Raw genomic sequence first — 23,470 nt, 5'->3', positions numbered from 1 at the left:
CCAGAGTCAACATTTTCCCAGAGCCTAGTATGTGGCAGGTCACATACTATGCTAGGGTTTGTAGGAACTAAAGAAATGAGAAAGAGTCCCCTGTCCTCATGGAATTCATTATGGGATTGAAGGAGGGAAAAGCACATACACGAATAACTCTGATAATTAGATAGAGTATCATCAGTGCTGTGGCAAATGTGTAAAGGGCGAAAAACCGATGAGAGCATAAATGAGGAAGAGTTTAATTCTGCCTTAGGGATTATAGAATACTTCATCGCGGAAGTGCCATTTTTAGCTCATCCTTGAAGAATGGGTAGGCTTGAGACAAGAGATGAGTAAGGAGCATCGATTTAGGTAGAAAGAATTGCGTGAGTGAATGGTTTCACTGTGCATTCGTCTTTGTATGTACATGTGGCAGGCCATCCTCACTTTTGCTTCTAATACAGATAACTGCATATATTTGCATCTGCCCACCTCTACCCCTGTTCCCCTCAATACCCACTATGCCTACATATGTTTTATGCCGTTATAATTCTCTTAGAACAGTTGGCAAACAGATTCTTCTAAACCCTCTATAACAGCCCAACTGAGCTTTTAGCCTCCCTTGCAATTTCTCCTACCCCAATCCCTCATGTCCCATTGGCCTATTCTCATCTTAATGTTTCTTTTCTTTTTTTTTCCAAAAGGAGTGAGGAAACAATAGGGGAGCCAGATCTTAACTGACCATTTAATATTTTATAATTTTATCTCTTTGCATGGTTATTCATTTGGAAGTAGAATCTGTAGTATACAGAAACATCTGAGATTTGGGGATGGGCATAACAGACATGTTCATCATTTTCTTTGTTTTGTTTTTTATTATTACTTTTTACTTTCAGCTTATGAAATGGAGCATGTTTACAAATGTATCATTTCTGACTCTTAGATCATAGATCGCTGCTTATAAATAATTTGTTAAATATGAGTTTGGAAAATAAAAATACAGTAAAACATTAGTTATATGTAGCCCTCAAGAAATAAGTGATTCTTAGAGAGCTCTATTTTCTGGAGCATGGAATGGCATGGTGTATAGCCAAGGAACTGGCCTGAGTTCTAATCCTGGTTTTATCTCTTTCTGTGGCCTGGAGTTATTTGCTTAACCTCTCTGAGTTTCACTTTCTTCAACTGTAAAGTAAAAGTGATACTAAAGCCTATGTCTTAGGATTTGTTATGACAGTTAGTCGAAATGATGTAGGTAAAGTGCTTAGCATGGTGTCTGCAAACAGTAATCACTTAATAAATGTTGCTATTTTATTAGCATTATTATATGATATTATAAATTTCATGTTTTAAATCATCAATGTGTTTCACATTTTTAGGCTCAGCATTATGAGTATAAACCACATGTGTGTATGTGTATAAACTCATTTGTCTTTTAAAGACATGTATTCAATATAATTTAAACTTTGCTTGATCATTTAGGGGCATAATTCCAGTCATTAGTTATTGTACTGCACTCTAATACTTTTAAATTTTTAAGGATTTACTAAAGAATATAGGTTTTTTACCTCTACACTAAATTGTTCTACGCCACGGTGGTCTTTTAGTTATTATAGCCACGTTTTACACATGTCCTGTCTCCTTTCTGCAGCCTACAGTCACTTTTTATTCCTCTCAGTGTCCCTTCATGTAGCAGCCCTTTTTCTCCTTCTACTGAATTAAGAACAACAACAACAACAAAACCCAGCCAGCTCTCCAAGCTGATGTGCCAGATTAGTATAAGTAAAAGTTAAATCAGCTCTAAGTGGAACCTGCCACGGATAGAGTGCACAGGATTTAGAACATCAACTTTAAGACGTGTCTTTTGGCTCTGAGACCTTTATGATCACCTACTAGTTTTTCCATTGTATTCATGTTAAGTGATGTGCGAGTTTAGGGTAATACCTCCTGAACTGCAGTTAACTCATGAGGGTGGGGAAAGGGAGTATGTATTAATCTGAATTGTGAATTAACTTTAAAGAATTGCAGTTTTATTTCTAATGAGCATATTCAGTGAGAGCAAAGTAACTTTCAGATATAGGATTTTAACAGTAGATTATGCTAATCTATAATTAGCAGAACAATTTGCATTCAAATAATGAATATGCTGAAGTTCTTAAAAAACGGTATGTTCTTTAAAATAGGTGAAATAAGCCCCTGGCAGGCTAAATTAGCTCCCTTGAAATCTTGTTCACACTATTTGCTTAGAGAACCTTTTCTTTGTTAGTAGGACAAAGGTAACTCCAACCCAGGTTAAATTACCACAAATTCCAAATTAACCTAGTCCAAATTAATGAGATTTTAGTATACAAGGAGTCTTTTATAATTGTTCAGCAGCAATCTTGTGATATTGTAAATAGGCAGATAGCTTTATAATATTATTTTCTTCCTCTGCAGTACTAGACAAAAGGAAGAGGGAAGATATTTCATGAGTAGCAACTTCCCTCTTCCTTTGTCATCATTCCCTGCACTGTAGCAAAGAGGAAAGCTAGGGTTGGAAGTTCCCACAGGAGCTACCAACCATTTCATTTCCAAGCTACATGTCCAGTCATTGCATCACTTGGCCCTGTAGCTCCACTGAGTCAAAGCCATCTCTCTCCTTCTCCATCCCTGCAGATGAGGGAGGGATATTCGCTTGCAGATCCAGTTCCACACTACACATACTTTTTTCCTTCCTTTCCCATCCCTCCTACCTTTCCCATTTTCTATAAACTGCCTCTTTCCTTTTGTACTAAAACTGATTTCTTAAAGGTCACCTGTGACCTTCAGATTCTCAAAGTCAGTGGACTTTTGGCAGGTCACAGCCACCTTGAACTCTTTGTTTCATTTGATGCTATTAACAGTGCCCTCTTCTTTGTATTTTCTCTACTTTTGCTTTTCTTGGTAATATACTTTGCAGATTCTTCTTCCTTTACTGTCACCTTCAAGCCTTCTTTCTCATTTTCTTCATCCCTTGACTGTGAGTATACTATTACCTACATTTCTAGATGAAGAAATAAAGGATAAACTTACCCAAAGTTGAATGTCTAGCAAGTGGTTTACCAGGCCTCTAACTCCAAAGTCTATTTCTAACTACTATGCTGAAGTTACTGTGTCTAAAGTTATTAGGAATCTAGAACCACTACTAAAATGTATGTTAAACATTGGTGCAGACTAGGGAAAGCTGTGTTTGTGTGAAAATAATTAGGTAAGAATAAGAGGAGCAGGCCTTGGATATGATAATCTTGAGGATCCCTTCACACTCAGATCTCATGGTTCCTCTTTCCAGCTTTCTATTTTGTGCTACTCCCCAAAACAAGTCTTCTATTTCAGCCACATTGATCCACTACCTTTCTCTGAAGACTCTGTGCTTACCTACCTCACCACCATGCTCATACCATTCATTTCCCTTTCCCAGCATGCTCCCCTTCTTCTTTCACTTGTCAAAGTCTTATCCAACTGTCAGTGCCTACCTAGTACAAGTCCTACCCTCTGTAAGAAGCTTTCTGGATCATCTTAATTAGAAATGTTCTCTTGTACCTCTGAAATATATTGGTCATTAAACTCATATCAATCACTTGACACTGATTGTGGACCACCTTGAACTATTGTGTATGAGTTTGTGTGTGTGTGTCTATATATATAGATATGTATGTGTGTGTACATGTATGTGTGTGTGTGTGTGTGTGTATGTATGTATGTGTATATATATATATATAATGTTTTAGCTTTTCAACTCAGTTATAACTCCTCTGTTGGAAGGGCCCCAACTCTCTTAGCAGAGACATGGTGTCTTACACAAAATAGATGCTCAGGAAATATTTGTTGCTTGATCACATATTTGATTGAATAATTGCTTTCTCTATGCCTTTATATTCCCTATTATTTTCTTGTCATTTTCAAGGTAGAGCTTTGCACGAAACTGTGCCTTTGTATCTGAATTTGACCAACTGACAGCTTCACTTGTCCCTAAAGGCTACTCAGACATTTGTGAGATTACACACTTAGAGCAGGCACAAATCAAATCTGGGTGCTTGTGGGAAAAAAAAAAAAAAAAAAACCTGACCCTAATGGAAACCTTGCCTTATTACAGCTGAGATTTCTTAAGTGCCCAAGGGAAACTGATAGGTAGAGTTTAAGTGTCCTGCCTCAACTATGAAGTAGACCAGTAATCAGGATTAGACATTACTGCCATATTTGACCACATAATCTTTCTTTGTGGATCTGGTTGCTTTGTAGCTTTTATAAAAGATGAGCTCAGAATTCTTCAGAGTGTGTTTCTTCTTAAATTTTACCTTTTCCCCATGGAAATGTTTCCTTGGTGATGCTATAGTTGTACAAATTGTCTAAGATGGCAGCAAATCCATTTATTCAGATGGTACTCTATAACAAAAGAGTAGAAGATTGTTAAACCCATGTAAAATCACAATGCCAAGTTCTTTTCCCAAAGTTGCCAACTGCCTCCTGGTTTGAGAGCCATCTGGATTTGTAGAAGCAGAAATACCAACTCTTTCATGAAATACTTCCACTAAAGTAGAAAAAACCATGAGTCAACAAGGCCAACTGGATGATGACTAAAATCAAATGCATTGTTTTAAGCAACATCATGGTACAATAATATTCAAAGAAGGTGTCAGCTCTCTGAAAGAGTGGGAAACTACCCAGGAATAATTACGATACCAAAGTGAGCATCCAGGTTTGGGCAGAGTCCTATTTCCATTGTCTTTTCTCTATAAGCCTGTGTTGAAAGATAGATTAATGCTTAAATATGCCATTCCCAGTACTAAGTAGTACTGCCGAAGTTCATGTGAATAATGAATGACAGTATGAAAAGAGGGATCTTCAGTCAGTTTTCATTTGCAATAATGATTTAATCACAAAATTCAAGATCTCCAGAAAGACGCTTCAAAATCAATAATAATTTGTATTTGTATGGTGATTATTTCTTTCTCTTAATGTATTCTCATAGTCATTGCATTTTACACATGAGGTGCTAATCACTAGAGAGGAGAAATAACTTTGTCTAAGGTAGACTAGCATCACCAGGAGTGTTATAATTAGATAAGGACCTCCGGAGAGTATCCAGTCTTGATCATAGACCTCCCAACTCCATTCTCAGCTTTCCTTTAGAAATTCTGGAAATCAAAATGATACTTGACAATATAAAGACAGTGAACAATTACAGCGCTACAAGGCTAGATTAATAGGAGAAAGTGGGCCTGTAGAGCAGCAAGAAGAAATTTGGTCAGCCATAAAGAAGAACTATTATCAGAATGGGTTATCAGAAAACTTGTTCAGGCTCATTGGAAGAGAAATATAAAAAGGAGATGAACACTCATCTGCTTGAGAGTACTTTTGATTCCTTTCTTACCTGATAGGAGGGCTACGAACCAGGAAACTTTTCTGTGACACTTACAGCCTTTTGATTTACCTCAGACTCACAGGGCTGAGACTTTTTATTTCATGTGTACTTTGAAGTCCACAAATAAAAGCATTGATTGTTTTTAAAGAAAGAAAATGCCACCATTTTATATCTTGGTGTGTGATATTTCTAGCATGTCAGCTGAATTATTATATTGCCAAAGGCAAGAAGAGCCTATTGTTCCCTCAGATATAATTAAAATAAGAAAAAGGGTAGACTAATGGCCCTACTCAGTTTCTTTAGTCCTTTGGACATTTTTATCTGATCACAGTTTCAAGAAATAAAGCCATTATCTTGAAAACTGGAGGATCAAAAAAGTAAGCCTACTTGCTTTCTCAGGTCTGATAGAAGAAATCCAGTGTGAAGTTTTCATTTTCAAGGACTGTCCAGGGGAGGGCAGACAGGGTGGCACAAAAGAGGCAGGATAGACAAATGGAAATACATCTCTCTTAAGTTGCCCTAACCATTGAAATAGCTCTGGAATGATTTTGTGACTTTATTGTACTTAAGTCATTAGGAATTCTCTCAGCAGACATGAAGTGTAAGTGGCCTGATATGTTGGTAATATAGAGGCTAGTGGTAGATGTTTAAGTCTAGTATTTTAGAGTTGGAGACAACCTCAACTAACTCCATCATTTTTTTTTTTTTTTTTTTTTTTTGAGAGAGGGTCTCACTCAGTCACCCAGGCTGGAGTGTAGTGGCCCTATCACAGCTCACCTCCCAAGACTCAGGTGATTCTCTTGCCTCAGTCCCCCAAGTAGCTGGGACTACAAATGTGTGCCACCACACCTGGATAATTTTGGTATTTTTAATAGAGACAGGGTTTCTCCATGTTGCCCAGGCTGGTCTTGAACTCCTGGGCTCAAAGGATCCACCTGCCCCAGCCTCCCAAAGTGCTGGGATTATAGGCATGAGCCACCATGCCTAGCCAAACTCCATCATTTTTATAAATGAAGAAACTGAGACCCAGAGATGGGATTTGTGTAACGTCACATGGCTAATTCATGGCAGAATGAGAACTACTTATTACCAGACCCATATAATCATTTGAAATTGGCTAGGACTGTGGCATGTAATTGATTCATTTTTACTGTGAAAGTGTATTTGTAACCTGGAAATGCTAACTTCCCTCATGCTAATAGTATTACGTGATTTGTCACAAGCTCACCTGATGGTATGGGAGGCCCCATATCTGTTTTGGCTGTTGCACAGGTGAAGGCACTTTGTTCTCAAGACAGAAAAGAGTTTGAGACTGGGAAGTACCTATGAAGGTATTGCTTTTTTAGAGCAGATCTCGGGCAACTCAGCAAATTACAGAAGAATCTTTTTGTGACACCTGATTACTTGTTAAGGGACAGTTTGTGTCCGCCATCCCAGCCTACCCTTAGTAAGGCCACTCCATTCAAGCAGGAAAGCATTTTATACTTATGTTTTGTTTGTGGTTGTGTTAGGCCATCCTTTCTTCATTGCTATAAAGAAATACCTGAGACTGGGTAATTTATAAAGAAAAGAGGTTTAATTGTCTCACGGTTCGGCAGACTTTATAGGAAGCATGGTGTTGGCGTCTACTCAGCTTCTGGGGAGGCCTTAGGAAGCTTTTACTCATGGCAGAACTCGAAGGGGAAGCAGGCATGTCACATGGTGAAAGCAGGAGCAAGAGAAAGAATGGAGGGAGAGATGCCACACTTTACAACAACCAGATCTCAAAAGAACTCACTATCACAAGGACAGCATGAAGCCATGAGGGATCTTCCCCCGTGACCCAAACACCTCTCACCAGGCCCCACCTCCAACATTGGGGATTATAATTCAACATGAGATTTGGGCAGGAACAAATACCTAAACTATATCAGTGATTTAAACTTTGTTGTATAACTTCGTCTAGAGAATCTCTTTTAATTTCTTGATTATTGGGCAAAGATTTGTCTGGAAAAAAAAATCAGTTTTAGGTGAGTAAAACTGAATTTCAGAGTAAGAGGATTCTTGCATTTTGAGAGGTTGTTTTCATCTCTTCCTAGCTTAGTAAAGTGCAGAAAGCAAATGTCATTTTTGTCCTTGGGACCTGTACGGTCTTCCCTAGCCTTGATAAAGGAAAGGAGCACTCTCAGACATGTAGTGAAAACTATACTGAAGTCTGTGCTTTTTAGTACTGAATTTGACAGTTATTATTAGACTTTTGGCCTTAGGTAAACCATAGAAGCCATTTCTAAGCCTCAGTTTCCAAATTTGTTTAATGGAGAAAGCGACTTAAAAGCAGTCAGATAATACTTTTATGGTTACTGCTCTGCTTGTTATGGTGTAAGAGCATGAAATAACCACACTGGTTTTCTTTTTCCAGTTCTGAATCAAACTGAGAAAAAACACACACAAAAAAAACACCTCAGGAGGAACAAAATATGGCATCGACTTTATTATAGATAAAACTATGTTGAAGAACATGGCTTATAGGCCTAATGAGACTTCCTACAACTTCTAGCTTCAAATGTATTCCTTGATACTCACCTGTGGAGATGACTGAGCCTTCAGAGCAGACCATTTACCGTCCCAGCGCCCTTGAGAATGATGGCTTGTGTCACACTTCAGTGGAAGCTAGAAATGAAGAGCAAAATGGGCCTGTAGGTCTACCTCTAGAAGATGGTGCCTGTGCCCTGACTAAGCTCTACTCACTCTATAAAAGAAAGAGAGTCATTCCAGTTGGAGGGCATTTAGACCTGAGAGCTAGAATGCACAGGATAGGCCATGAATAAGTACTTATTTTTATTTTTATTATAATATTAGTTTTTTGTTTGTTTGTTTGTTTGTTTTGAGACAAGGTCTCCCTCTGTCACCCAGGCTGGAGCAGTGGTGCTGTCTCGGGTCACTGCAGCCTCAAACTTCAGATCTCAAGCAATCTTCCCGCCCCAGCCCTCCAAAGTAGCTGGGACTACAGGCCATGCCTCTATTCTGGCTAGTTTTTGTGTTTTTTTGTAGAGACGGGGTTTCACCAGGTTGCCCAGTCTGGTCTGGAACTCCTAGGCTCAAGCCATCCACGTTCCTTGTCCTCCCAAAGTGCTGGGATTACAGGCGTGATAATCAGATAAGTCGATCTTGCTCCTGTGCCAAAGAACAAGCAGGGGTGAAAGCCCAGAGAAGTTTTTATGATATTCTCTGTCCCCCTTCACAAACACAATGGAAATTTCTTCTTCCCCACAGAATGGCGACAAGTGGGGACAAGAACCAAACCCCTACAGCCCCCAATGTCGCTGTTTAAGATTAGCATGACTTTGATTTTTCAAAGTCTTTTCCTTAGGATTTTTTTATACCATGGGAAACTGGCAATGACAGTCCATTGTGTGGTATAGGTAAATAGGGTTGTTGTAGTACACGTGTGTTACATTTATATTTTTACTTCTTCATGTACAAAATTGAGACAAATTCCAAGTGGAATCAAACTCATATCCTCTATTGTAGCCTTGAAGTGGTACCTTACAATGAAGAGATTTCATTTTTATAAATTTGAAACACAGAATACTTCTGCTGCCATTTCAGCACTGTCAGTTACATGTGGTTGCAAACTCTACAAGCTTTCCCTTCTCTTCCACAACACCAAAGTATAACAATTAAAATACTGTTTTACTATTACTACTAATAGCTAATACCTATGGAACACCTACTGTGTGCCTGACACTACGTATTTCAAATATATTATTTGATTTTCACAGCAACCCTATGAGGTAAGTACAGTTATTATCCTCACTTTACAGATAAGGAAACAAACAGAGACTAATTTGTCCAAATAGTAATGTGTCCCAATAGTAAGTAGAGGAGATGAGATTCAAACCCAGGCAATATAGGTCCAAAATCAGTGTCTGGAATCAATTAAATCAAAATGAAAATGGGGCCAGGTGTCTATGTTATTTAAGAGCACCCCAGATGATTCCAATATGCAACCATGCTTGAGAAGCAGTGCAGCTAATTATACTGTATCAAAGGAACTATTATACATGTACCTAGGCCACTGTCATTCAGAATGCTGGACATTTGTAGTATTCTGTGACACAGTGTGTCCAGAGTCCTCTATTAGGAACTGAAATGACAGACGTGACAGTAACAGAGTAGACCAAAAGGTAGTAAAGTAGTTGTGTAAATGTTGACTTCTCTAGGTATCTCAGCACAGAAAGAAGAGACCACCTAATTTGCAATTTTCTCTTTCTCTGCTTTCTCTACTCTATTTCCTGTTGTCCATTGATTATCTACTGAAATAAAAATCCATAATGTTGAAATTCCCTATTTTTGTGTGCTAAGGGGACAGTCTTGATTTTTTTCTAATCTTCCATATCCTCCATAATGTGAGCTATTCAATTTAAGTCTTGTAGATTGTAGCATTTCACATTGAGCAATTGCTTGTGTAATATAATTAATTTTAAAATATTTTGCTTATTCTACATTTGAATTTTAAGCAAAAGTATCTTTAGTGTTCAAGCTGTTTTGTAGAATATGGTGAGAGGTGATGAAAGTGGTACACAAAACCATTAGAGCGATACTCAACTGCAGAAACAGAGTGTACTAATTTTGGAGAGGGGGCAGGTTTCAGCAGGTGGCATTCCCTATCTCCAGCCACATTCTTCTGCATATTTGATTCAATAGCAACTATAACAGCAGCAGTAGCTTTTATTAAATATTGATTGTATGCCAACTGCTATGACCAAGTGCTTTACATGTATAAACTCAAGCAAACTTCCCAAGAAATCTATAAGATAGACACCATTCCCCCCTTGTTTACAGATTTTTTAAAAACCTGAGGCTTGGAAAACATAGGAAATTTTTCCAGGCGACAACTAATAAATAGTATAACTAGATTTGAAAGAGGGAGGCAGAGTAACAGTTGTTAAGAGCACGTGTTCAGAATCCTGGCTCTGACTTTAGGCAAGTTATTGCAGCTCTTGGAGCCTGGTTTCCTTACCTACAAAATAGAGATGATAATACCAAGTGTACAGGGTTGTTTTAGGATTCAGTGAGAAAACGAATAAATAGTGCTTAGTGCCTGATTTTCTTTTATTCAGTGAATATTTATTTAGTCTTAATAAGTGTGAGGCATAGTGGTAGGCATTAAGTTATCAGAATAAACTGTGAATAAGACAGATTCCAATTCTGGCCTTGAGATGCTAACAGTCTAGTAAAGAAGACAGTCATTAAGCAAATAACTACACAAACAATTATTTGCAATTATGCTGAATGCTATGAAAGAGTGACAGGTCATAGTGAACACTCAGTAAATAAGAGCAAATATTTACTGAGTGTCTTTTATGTATTAGGCACTATGCCAGGTAGAAGATTGAGTGCAAGTGCACAATTGGGATGAAGAGTGGAGGCATTTTCATGAAATTTTATGTGAAATTAGAGTGCTTTCTTCTGGTCAGTCAAGGAAGCTTTGGGGGAGGAGGTAAAACGTAAAAGATGCTTGGTGTAGTTTATTGGAAAGATAAGAGATCAAGTTGAAAACATCCCATCTTTGCCCAAGATTAGTTCCTGGAGACTGTGTAAATCTTGTAATGTGAGAGGCATTCCCAGCATGAGTGGCCTTTGTATCTGGCAAGAGGCTTGTGTGACAAACCACAGAGACGAACACTAAGTGCTGAATTTGCTTCAGAACTTGACATAAAGTCTGAGCAGGCAACAAGTCATAACTACATACTGTTTTCAGATGCTGATTCACATATCACCTCATACAAATACAGTGGTTCTGCTGGCAAGCTATTTTCTAATCTGGCCTTATTTATTCCCCTCCATAATTACCCTGATCTAGGACGAACAGCCTGAGAAACATTGACTAATGCATCCTAAATTACGTCAGCAAGGCAACCACAAGCTTTCAGCTTCTCTTGATTTTGTGTCAGGTCTCTGTTAAGCAGTTCTTACCACATTAGGTGTGTGCAGAGAGGACTACAGATCTTCCAGGCTGGAGCTTGCCATTAATTAAGACTGTCGTCCTTTGCTACAAAGCACCACACTCTCAGTGGCATAACCTACAAAGAGGGAGATGCCTTTCACTTTTTGCCCTCCTGTCAAATAGCCAGTCAGTCGATTAGAAAGCTTTGTCTTGCAGCTCAGACTGCCCAGAAGTATTTTCTGCCTTGATTGGAGCAAGTGAAGAAGTGGTAGTTAAGGAAATTTACTCTGCCTTCCTTCTGGGCCCCTAACTGATGTTTACTGTGACTTAGGACTTGGCACACCAGTAAGTGAAAGTCTTTTCATCATAACTCTGTGAAGAAGGTCCTATTAGTACCCTCATCTTACATATGAGGTAAGTAAGATTCAGAGGCTCACTGGATTGCACAAGATTAGACAGCCAGTAAGCTCTTCAAATGCAGGTTTTTAAATGACAGTGAGACCTGTGTACTTTGCATTGTGCCCCACTGCTTTCTAAGGTTTCTGAAGAAGGAAGTGATTTGATCTGAGCTAGACTTTCAGAAGATACTCTAACCAAAGGGTTATCATGGATTATAAAAAGGCAGAACTAGAACTGGGGAGACCAGGTTGGAGACTTTTGAAATAGCCCAGGGAAGTGATATATGGGCCTGAGTCAGTGTTATGGAAATAGGGATGGAGAAGAGGGGATAGATCCAAAAAACTTACTGGTAGTTTATCATTCGGAACTCATAGGGCTTGAAGAGTTGTGGAGTCAGGAAACAAAAACAAACTATATTAAAATCATCTGGCCCACTTACCTATGTAGAATATAATTATGCCCACTTTTACAGGTGAGTCATCTCAACTGTGATTCAGCCTAAATGACTTGTTCAAGGTCCCAAGCTAGTTTAGGCCAAAAGGAGCTGGAACTCAGAACTCCTTCCTAGTATAATCCTCTTTCCACTAAACCATGGGATCTCCCAAATCTGTGTTTTGTTTGTTATTTTAAGATGTTATTATTGAAGTACGTAAAAGTACACAAATTATATATGTACACCAATGAACTTTCACAAACAGCATACTCGTGTAACAGTCACCTGAAAGATGGCACAGAGATTTCTGGCACCTCAGAAGACTCCTGTGCCCTTTTCCAGTCTCTTCCCCACAAAGATAATCTCTACACTTACTTTCTCTGCCTCTTTTTAATAACTGCCTGCTGGGCCATATGAGATTGGGAAATTTACTATTGAGATCCTCCTGTTGATGGATACTTAAGCTATTCCTGTCTTTTGGCTGCCACCACAAACAGTGCTGCAATGAACAGCCATGATCGTGCTGCTTTGTACACGTGAACAAGTATTACTCTAAAATAGACTCCAAGAAGTAAGTTTGCTAGGTTGAAGGGTTAAGGGACTTCTGCATTTTGATGACTAATACTACCACGGTGGCTTCTGCAAAGGCTTCACCAAGTCAGAATCTCAACCCTGGTATTTGAGTGATTTCCTGTCTTCTTGCCAGTGCATATCATTGATCCTATGAATTTTTGCCAATTTGACAGGTCAGGAATGATAGCTCCTTACTGCTTTATTTGCATTTTTGTGATGAATAGTAAATTTGAGCATAGTTTTCAAATGTTTACTAGTCCTTTGTGTTTCTTTTATCAATCATTTGTGATATCCTTTGCCCATTTTTCTTTTTTTTAAATTATGGACTTGTAAGTGTTCTTTTTATGTCGTGGAAATTAATGCTTTCTCTGTTAAATGTGTTATAAATGTTTTCTCATGTATTTTAACACTGTTTATGCTGTGTACTTTCACATTGTCTGTTTTATAAAGTTACTTCCCTTTTGTAGATTCTCTAGTCATTCCTTTAAGCATGGAAATTCACACTTTCTGGAGTTTTCAGAGCAGCCCCAGTGTCACATGTTCTATCCCATTGCCCCTAAAAGTACAAGTGCATATGTCAAATTACGTTTTCCTAATTCTGTAATTAGAAAATTTAGTCATCCCACCTACAGTAGTTGGCAGTAAAGCTCTTGGTCTGTTTTCTAGACAGGCTCCAGGTGCTCTTTGAGGGAAAAATAGGGTAGCAGAACACACCTGTCTTAGAGCTGTGGAATCTGGTATGTGCTAAAGGGAGTGTGAATATGGTAACTCTGGTCATTCTAACATCGTATCCCCAGCTGTCTTTTGCTGTGACATTCAGACAGCTTAGGCACGTTGGAATGTGTGGTTACCACTTGAAAGTGTTTGATTACACAGAATGAGCTCTGGAAGAGTTCTGTCTCATGTCTATAAAGGGAAATGGAACGTCGTCTTCTTTTGGCACATGGAAAACATCTTAAATTTCTATCCATATTATTTAGGACTATAAAAATTAGTCATCTCTAAGAAATAAAAGATTTGCTAATCACATTTTAAAAAATGCTCTCAGGACAATATTTAGCCTATTTATGCAACCCATTTGGAAGCATTCTCAACAGTAGACAATTGCAAACATAATGTGCTAATATGTTTACTCGGCAAACATGTATTGGATGCCTACTGTGTGTCAGCTGATGTTGGATGGAAGGGTAGATGAATATGCTAATTTCTAGCAGACACTGAGACTTGAGTAAGACCTAGCTCCAGTCTTCAGAATGCATACATTTGGTAACTAGAAATTATTTCCTTCCACTGATGAAAAACGCTTTCCTAGGAATTCTAAAGGGACCACATTTGTTAGTTTTTAGTTAGAATTACTGAGTTTACATGAAAGTAATAAAACTGAATTTACTCTCATTTAATCAGTACCACTGCCTGTTTCCTGCATTTTCCCCTCAGGAGCCCCATTATTATACTCTGATTTCAGGAAAAGCCAATGTGGGCATTCAAGTAAGCAAAAAAGATACCTTGTCCCTTTCCAAAATTTTCCTTGTCCAAATGTTAGTGACATCTTTAGGTTATGTAAATGGAATTGATCTTGGTTTGGATTGATGGGTATTTAGATGGTAAAAATAAGAAAACACTGTGAGATGGGGGCTTAAGCCTGCTTAAGCCTTAATTGTCCTAAGAAGGAATGACACATTTTTCCTGAGAAATGTTCTGGGGTGATAATTGGCTTCCTGTTGCAGGCTGAACATGACTTGAGAAGAAAATACTTCCCCTAGATTATGAAACAGGCAACATTGGTATTGTATGTCTAAAATTAATTCAGTAAACATTTGCTCCAATAATTAGGCTCCATAGAGCATCATGTGGAGGGTGTATTTTCCTTTGTGTGCAATTTAAAACTTTCTTAAGAGTAAGTCAGCTTAAAAAAAAAGACTGCGAATCTTAGACTGATCATCTTCTTCCCCTTTCTACCCTACCCTGTCACTCCCATCCAAACTATATTTGAGAACATTCTAAAGAATCAGGCCTTGAAGGATAGCTCTATAATTTAGAATTCTATCACTCTGTTCTCTGCCCTCGAGTGCACACATACTCACATAATTTCTCACAATTGTTCTTTGAAAGGATCAGGCTGCTTTTGCATCCACGAGAGCCCCCGAGTTATTTTTGCAAGTTGGTGGGCAGCCCAGTAATTTTATCCCCTTCCCTGCCTGTGGAGCAGGTGCTCAAGTCTTTCAGTTTTCTGTGGCCACTCATGGTTAGTTTTCCTCCAGGACAAGAATCTGTAGCCCTGTGTACCTCCAGGAAGGCCAAGCAATCCTCATATACAAGTCTACTGTTAGACTGAAAGCTTAGTTGGGAATCAGAAAAGAATCAGAACATGTGGCAAGGTTCTGGACAGCAGGCTGGGGTGGTTGGGAAGAGGGGGCACTTAGAGATCATTTTGTTCAGTGATTCTCAACCAACATGCCTAAGGGGTGCATTCACATTTGTATTTATCTGACACTATAGCAGTGATCCTTGTGAGAGGGTGATAGCTGCTAGAAGCAGGTATTCCTTTTGGAGCAGCTAATAAAAAACATTTACAGGGAGAAGGGCATATGTATAGTTTTAGAAAACTGCCTCCCAGGCAGCTTTAATTGAATTAAGTTTCCAAACATACAGCAGTTCAGTAGCAGAACTATGCCTTGATTCTGTATCTTCAGACTCCCTATCCTCTCTTCTTTTCCATTACATTCTGCTATGGGAAAAAGAAAAGAGAAAGGAAGTAACACAACATGGTAGAAAAAAAGAGAAAAGAAAGTAACTGCCTGTTATGACCTGCCTGCCTCCTCCACTGTCACTTAGTCCTTTAAAAGTGTCAAATAGCCTGAACCCTTACTTCAAATCCCAGCTACCCTGTCTCCCTTGAGCCCAGTTACAGCAACATTGGACTCCTTGCTAAAACATGCCCTGTGCTTTCAATCCATTCCCTCTACCTGAAATATCCTCCTCCTCTTAACCAGGCAAAATCCAGTATGCTCCCCCAAATGAAAATGTTTTACCACTGTGTGGGTTACTTTATGCAAAGATATCTGTAAGTAGTAACTTTTGGCTAAATAAGTATGCAGTGCACTTCCACAATTTTCATCTTATTTGAAGGAAAAACATTGTCAAGGCCAGGCTCCAAACATGGTGACTTCTACCATTAAGGCTACCCAGATCTCCCAGTCTGAATTAAATTCTCCTGTGTTCAAATTAGCATTTTTCTCTTGTAGCACTTACTATTTCTTGTTGTGTATTATAGGAATTTATATGCACATGTAGATTCTGCTAGCTTGTAAGTTCATGAAGTCAAGGATCATGTCTTACTCATCTTTGCATCTCTTCTATCAGTACTCATCACAGTGCTACATGCATAGTAGGTACCCAGTACATGTATTGAGTGAATGAGTACATTTTTCCTACTTTCATAGGATTTTTTTTAACTCAACATATTTTCTGTGATATTGTCCATATTCCAATGACAGAAGCATTATCATGTTTATTCATTTATACATTCATTCATTCCGCAAATACTTATCATATGCCTACTCCGTGCTGGGTACTGTTTTAGTTGATAGGTATACAGTAGTAAATAAAACAATATATGTTCCTGCCCTCATGTAGCATTTAGTGAATGGGACAGATAATATACAGATATATAAGTTCTGGTACTTAATTACCTCAAAAAGAAATAATAATAAAGCAGGTTAAGGGTACACAAAATGAACAAGGGCTACAATTTTGTCTTTCCTTTACGACACTATCCTTGACCCTACCTCACCCCACCCAGTAACTAATACAGAGCAAAACATATAGTTTACTGCCTGTGATATTTACTGACTTTTGCAACATTCTTATGAAATAGTAGAGTAAGAGCCAGTATTGATCGTGGCTTGAAAGCTTGGGCTCTAGAAACTTTGGCTTAGAGCTGACATCCATAGATTAGTTTGTGATCTTACCAGTAATTAGTGTCTCTAAGCTTTCATTTTCTAAATCTGTGAAATGGAGAAAATAGCAGCTACCTCATAAGGTGATTTTGCAGATTACATGAAATAATGTCAAATTACTTATTGTGAAGACTACATGAAATAATGAATGTAAAATTCTTCAGAATATAATAACCCAGAAATAGACCCATGTACATATGGAGGTCTGATATATGACAGAGGTAGTGTGTCAGATCAGTGGGAAATGTGGAGACTATTTGACAAATGGAGCTGGAAAAATGGTTATCCAATGAAGAAAGATGAAAATAAAACCTACCTCCCACCATATATAGAAGATCAATTACAAGAATATACATTTCAAAAACTGAATTCCAAAACTTTTGATAGAAAATATCATAGACTATCTTCCTAACCTTGAAATAGTGAAAGATATGTTAAGGCACAAAAAGAATCGACTATAAAATAAAAGACTGATACATCTAACTGTATTAAAATTTAAAACTTTTTTCATCAAAATACACCTTAGAGAATGAGAAAAGACAAGTTACAAACTGAGAGAAAATAAAATACAACTGGCAAAGAAATAATATCAAGAATACATAAAGAAGTTGGAAAAATTATTAAGAAAACATAAGCAATCCCATAGAAAAAATGGACAAAGGACATGAACAGACATTTCAGAAAATTGTACACACATTTGGCCAGTTAACTTGTTGAGAGATAAAACATCATTATGAATCAGGAAAATGCAAATCAAATCACAGTAAGATATCTTTTATACCCAGTTGGTTGACAAAAAATAAAAAGTGACAATACCAAGCAGTCTTTCTAAATTGGGGTTCCTGGAAAGAACAAAGTACTAATGCCTTAAGACATCTGTTGCATATAAAGAATTGATTTCTCTCTTATGTAACTAGATTGATACTAGATATATACCATCTGTTAGAGAATTGAGAATATAGATAGTCACTCAAATAATTTTCTATGTTCTGTGGTTCAGATGAGGAACCCATGCTAAGAAAGGAAAGTGTTAGACATATAAAATTCTTCAAAATGTAATAAAAAACCCAGAAATGTAGAAGCACATGATTTCTTACGTGTTATTTGTAGGAATATATACAAATTGCTGCAAGCAATTTTGGCATTATCTCTAAAAGTTGAACATGCATATACCCTGTGACCCCAAAATTGTACTCTTAGGTAAATACTCAAGAGAATCTTTTATTCATTCATAGATAACAGGAGACACATGCAAGCATATTTAAAGCAGCACAGTTCACAATACAAAAATCTAGAAACAATCTAAATTCTCATCAGCATTAATAATAGATTAATAAAATGTGATATATTCATGCAGTGGCATATTATACAGCATTCAGAACAAATGAACTACAGCCACACACAAAATATGGATTAATCTTAGCAATATAAAATTAGATGAAAAAGGAAGGCCTAAAAGATTACATAGAGCATGTTATTTTTTATGAAGTTAAAAATTAAATTAAAACATATAATTTTGAGATTGCATATAGGTATAATAAAACTATATAAAAAGAAAAGCAAGTGGATAATGAACACAGGATTTAGGAGATGGTTACCTTGGCTAGGAGGAGGGAGGGAGGTAGGATGGGGATAAAGAACTCTTATATTTAGTTGTAGATTATTATCAAGATCTTAGCTTTTATTTTGGGTTGTAGGTTTACAGGTGCTTATTACATTACTTAAAATAACTGGCTAAATAACTAGAGGACCACTACTGAGAGTGTGTCATGAACCGAGTGTCATGATTGGTCCAATTAATGTACCTGAGACCCTATAATAAATACATAAATCATAAAGTATGTAGCCCAATGCTTTTAATATAAAATAAAGCTGGGTAAATGACAGTTGTCATTGCTAGCATTACTTATTCCTCCTACTCCTCATTTTTCTTTCTGTCAAGCAATCATTGTCTTCCTGTTGTGTCTGAGAATTAATAATTTTGATAAATATTAATTTGCATGAGATCACCCCAAATGACTAAGCAAACTAGTTTAAAATTTAATACTGAAATTTCAACCTTTTATAAATCCATTAAACATCTTTCATTAAATTGTACTTTTTTGTTAATTATGAAATTACTCTATAGATGTACTTTTAGGATGTTACCAACAACAAAAGCTTTAAGCTCTGCATATTATGACTTTGGTACTCAAAATCATAATAGTATGTTAATCTAATAGTGGCAGATGGAACTGAATTAGGGCAATGTGCTAGAAGACTAAGGTGCATGATGAATCAGTGGTTAGAGAAAAAATTGTGCTCCTAGCCTGGATCTGTAAGTCTGTTAGCTGTGATTGATTGATGGATCGATTGATAGGACCTTACCTAGTACCTTTTCTTCATTCTTTGCTACAGACACTCTTCTTTTCTCACCATCAAAAAACAAACAAACAAACAAAAAAACTGTACTATACCTTTTTAGGAAACAATTTTTTAGTGTCTCAATGGAGAAAAAATGACTTGGAGCTGGTTATAGTATTTCAGTGTTCTTTTGTGGTTGGAGATTCAATGCGTAATGGGAAAAAAATGTAAAAGACTAGCAGAAGATGAAATCATATGAAGAAATTAGACTATATATGTCCCTTTAACCATGGGCATCTTAAAATTTAAGACAAATCAGGAAACTTCCACTTCCAGAAGAATGGATTAGATATGCTTTTTCCTATTCCTCCCACTAAGTACAACTAAAACCCATGGATATCATATATTTTAAAAATCCTAAGAAGGCTGAAAGCTGCAGAGAAGGCAGATAGTCTAGGGACATCAGAACTTGAGGAATGACATAGTCATTCTCAAATTTTTTGGATTTTGTTTTTGCCTCATATCTCATACTTGGAGATTTTGTTTTTGCCTCTTATATCTCGTACTTGGAGTTGAAAAAAACTGGTAACTCAGAAACACCAGTGGGTACAGACAAAATAAAAGCCCCAACAAAAGCCTATGCTCTTTAGCCAAAGGACTAGGAAGCCTAAATATGCAAAACTTGTAAACAATAACTAAGCTCTCTACTCTAGCCAGACACCAGACACACACACAAATTGTGGCCCTACTCCTACCCACTCCCAACCAAGTAGGGAATGTAGATTTCTACCCTCGTGAAGCTCTAACGAGGTACATCAACACTTCTGCCAGGGGCCTCCACCAAGATGATATCGGAGGAGGCAAAGTACCAAGCTGGAACTTTTTTTTTTTTTTAATTTTATTTTTATAGAGATGAGGTCTCACTATGTTGCCCAGGTTGGTCTCAAACTCCTGAGCTCAAGTGATCCTCCTGCCTTGGCCTCCCAAAGTGCTAGGATTACAGCTGTGAGCCGCCATGCCCAGGCTGAAGCTGGAACTTTCATCCCCACTGGCCATAATGATCCAACCCACTCCTATCCCACTGTAAGAGGAAAGGTCATCTGGGGAGCCTGGACTTCTGTTTTTACCTGACAGTTAACAGTTATGGAGTCACTCCTACCACTACTCCACTAAAGTGGTATCAGAGGAGACCTTCAGGAGATTCATGACTGTATTTATCATGCAGAAGTAAAAATCCACTCCTGCAAAGTGTCATTGGAGACTTCTGGGGAGCTGGAACTCCCACCCCTGCCCATCAGTAACAAGGAGACTACCTCCCTCAGAGATCACTGGAAGGTGAGTAGGGAACCCGGACTTCTACATCCATTTGGCAATAATGAGGCAATAACACCCCCTCTCCCCTGCCTGAAACAATGCCAACAAAGAAGAAGATTTAGATAAGACCCAGATACTCATAATAACCGAAATGTCCATGTCTCCACTGAAAATATCTCATCATGCCAAGAACCCAGAAGATTTCAAACAGAATGAAAAATAACTATCAATAGATGCCAACACAAAGATGACAGAGATGTTAGAATTTTCTGACAAAAATTCCTAAGCAACCATGATAAAAAAATCATTCAATGACCTATTACAAACAAATGAAAAAATAGAAAGCTTCAGCCAAGAAATGGAAAGTCTCAGCAAAGATATAGAAGACATAAAGAAGAACCCAATGGAAAATTTAGACCTGAAAAATATAGTAATAACCAAAATGTAAAGCTCCATGAATAGGAGCAACAGCAAAATGGAGAGGACAAAGCAAAGAGGTAGTAAACTGGAAGATAGGACAATAGAAATTACCCAAGCTGAACAATAAAGAGAAAGTATACTAAACTATAATGGATTAAGCCTAAAGGACCTGTGGTACTATAACGAAAGATCTAACATTTATGTCATCAGAGTCCAGGAAGGGGAGAAGGAAGAGAATGGGGCTAAAAAAGTACATCAAAAAAGAATGTTTGTAAACCTCCCCAATTTGGCACAAGGTATAAACTTACAGATTTAATAAGGTAAGTAAGTCTCTAAATAGCATAAACCCAAAGAAATTAACACCAAGAGACTTCATAATGAAACTTCTGGAAACTAAAGACAAAGGATATAGACAGAAGACAGACAAAAACAACATCTTACCTACAGAGGGAAAACAATTAAAATGACAGCAAATTTCTCATCACAAATCATGGAGGTAAGAAAGAAGTGGCACAATCCAATACCCACTGAAAATATTCTTCAGAAATGGAGGGGAAATCAATACTTTCTCGGATAGAGCAAAACTAAGAATTTTTTTGCCAGCAGACCTACTGTAAAGAGTAGCTAAAGAAGTTCTCTAAGCAAAAAAGAAATGATAAAGGAATAAACCTCGGAACATCAGAAAGGAAGAAAGAACACATTAAGCAAAACTATGGGAAAACAATCAAAAGAAAGCAAGAGTGGCTACTTTAATATAAGATAAAGTAGACTACATTGCAAAGAAAATTCTTAGGGATAAAGAGGAAGATTATATAATGATAAAAGTATCAGTTCACCAAGAACACATAGCAATCCTAAATGCATATGGACCAAAGTACTGCAAAATGGGTGAAACAAAAACCAATATAACTGAAAGGAGGAATAGACAAATTCGTAACTATAGTTAAGTACTTCAACATCCCCCTCTCAATAATTGATATAACAACTAGATGGAAAATTCACAAGGGTATCAGGACTCAGCAAAATAATCAAAGAATAGGATCTAACAACAGCAAAATGCACATTCTTTTTAAACACAGAACGCATACCAAGATAGACCATATCCTGGGTCATTAAACAAACCTCAAAAAAATTATAAAAAATTTCAATCATACAGAGCATGCCCTCCAACCACAATGGAATAAAATGAGAATTCAGTAGCAGAAAAGTAATAGGAAAATCTCCAAACACTTGAAAACTAAACAACACAGTGCTGGATAAACCATGGGTCAAAGCAAAAGTCTCAAGCAATTTTTTTTTGAGACAGCATCTTGCTTTCTCACCCAGGGTGGAGTGCAGTGGCGTGAGCACAACTCATTGCAGCCTCGACCTCCTGAGCTCAGGGAATCCTCCCACTTCAGCCTCCCCAGTAGCTGGGACTATGGGCATGCACCACCATACCCAGCTAATTTTTAAATTTTTTTTTGTAGTGACAGGGTCTTGCTATGTTACCTACCCAGGCTGGTCTCAAAGTCCTGGCCTCAAGTGATCCTCCCACCTTGGCCTCCCAAAGTGCTGGGATTACAGGAGTGAGCCCAACCAAGTAAAAAATTTAAAAAACACATTGAACTGAATGAAAATGAAAATACAACATATCAAAATCTATGAGAAGCAGCTAAAGCAGTGCTGAGGAGGAAGTTTGTAGTTGCAAATATATACATTAGAAAAGAAGGAAAGTCTCAAATCAATTAATCTAAGTTCCCACCTTAAAAGTGTGGAGAAATAAGAACAAAATAAACTAAAATCAAGAAGGAGGAAGAAATACTAAAGAAGAGAAATCAATGAAATTGAAAACAGAAAAACAATGAAACAAGTAACTGAATCTTTGAAAAATATCAATAAAATTGACAATCCTTTAGCAAGACTGACAGAGAAAAAAGAAGACATACAGTACCAACATGAGAAATAAAACACAGGCTAGCAGTACAAACTATCAATAATGATATAGCTTGTATATTTGTCCCCACTCAAATGTTGTGTTGAAATGTAATCCCCAGTGTTGGAAGTGGGGCCTGTTGGGAGGTGATTGGGTCATGGGGGCAGAACCCTCATGAATGACTTAGTGCTGTCCTCATGATAGTGAGTTCTTAGGAGATCTGACCATTTTAAAGTGTGTGGCACCTCCCCCGCCCCAGCCTCTTGCTTGCACCTGCTTTCACCATGTGACATGCCTGTCCCCCACTTTGCCTTTGTCCATGAGTAAAAGCTCACTAAGGCCTCCCCAGAGGCAAAGCAGATGCCAGCACCATGCTTTCTGTAAAGTTTGCAGTATGATGAGTCAATTAAACTTCTTTCCTTTATGAATTACCAGTCTGAGCTATTTCTTTATAGCAATACAAGAACGACTTAACACAGATACTAAGGGACTACTATGAACAATTCTACCTACATAAATTTGACAACATATATGAAATGGACCACTTCCTTGAGAAATATAAACTACCACAATTCATCCAAGTTTAAATAGATAATTTGAATAGCCATATAACTATTAAGGAAGTTGAATTCATCATTTAAAATCTCCCAAAATCAAATCTCTGGGGCTAGATCGTTTCACTGGAGAATATTACCAAACTTATAAAGAAGAATTACCAGAAATTCTATAAAATCTCTTCCAGGAAATAGAAGAGGAGAGAACAATTTCCAATTGATTCTATGAAATGAATATTACGCAAATACTAAAAATGAGATAAAAACAGCCCAAAGTGAAA

The 23,470-nt window shown here is 37.5% G+C and overlaps 1 protein-coding gene across 4 annotated transcripts in view; it reads left to right on the top strand.

The window, feature by feature from the left end:
* Positions 1-23,470, top strand: part of ENOX2 (ecto-NOX disulfide-thiol exchanger 2) — a 296,553-nt gene that overhangs the window by 130,484 nt on the left and 142,599 nt on the right. The window lies entirely within an intron of this gene.

Source organism: Macaca thibetana, chromosome X, assembly GCF_024542745.1.
Source record: "Macaca thibetana thibetana isolate TM-01 chromosome X, ASM2454274v1, whole genome shotgun sequence".
Classification (NCBI taxonomy): domain Eukaryota; kingdom Metazoa; phylum Chordata; class Mammalia; order Primates; family Cercopithecidae; genus Macaca; species Macaca thibetana.
Note: the sequence above shows the minus strand (reverse complement) of the source record. Positions and strands in the feature narration are given on the sequence as shown.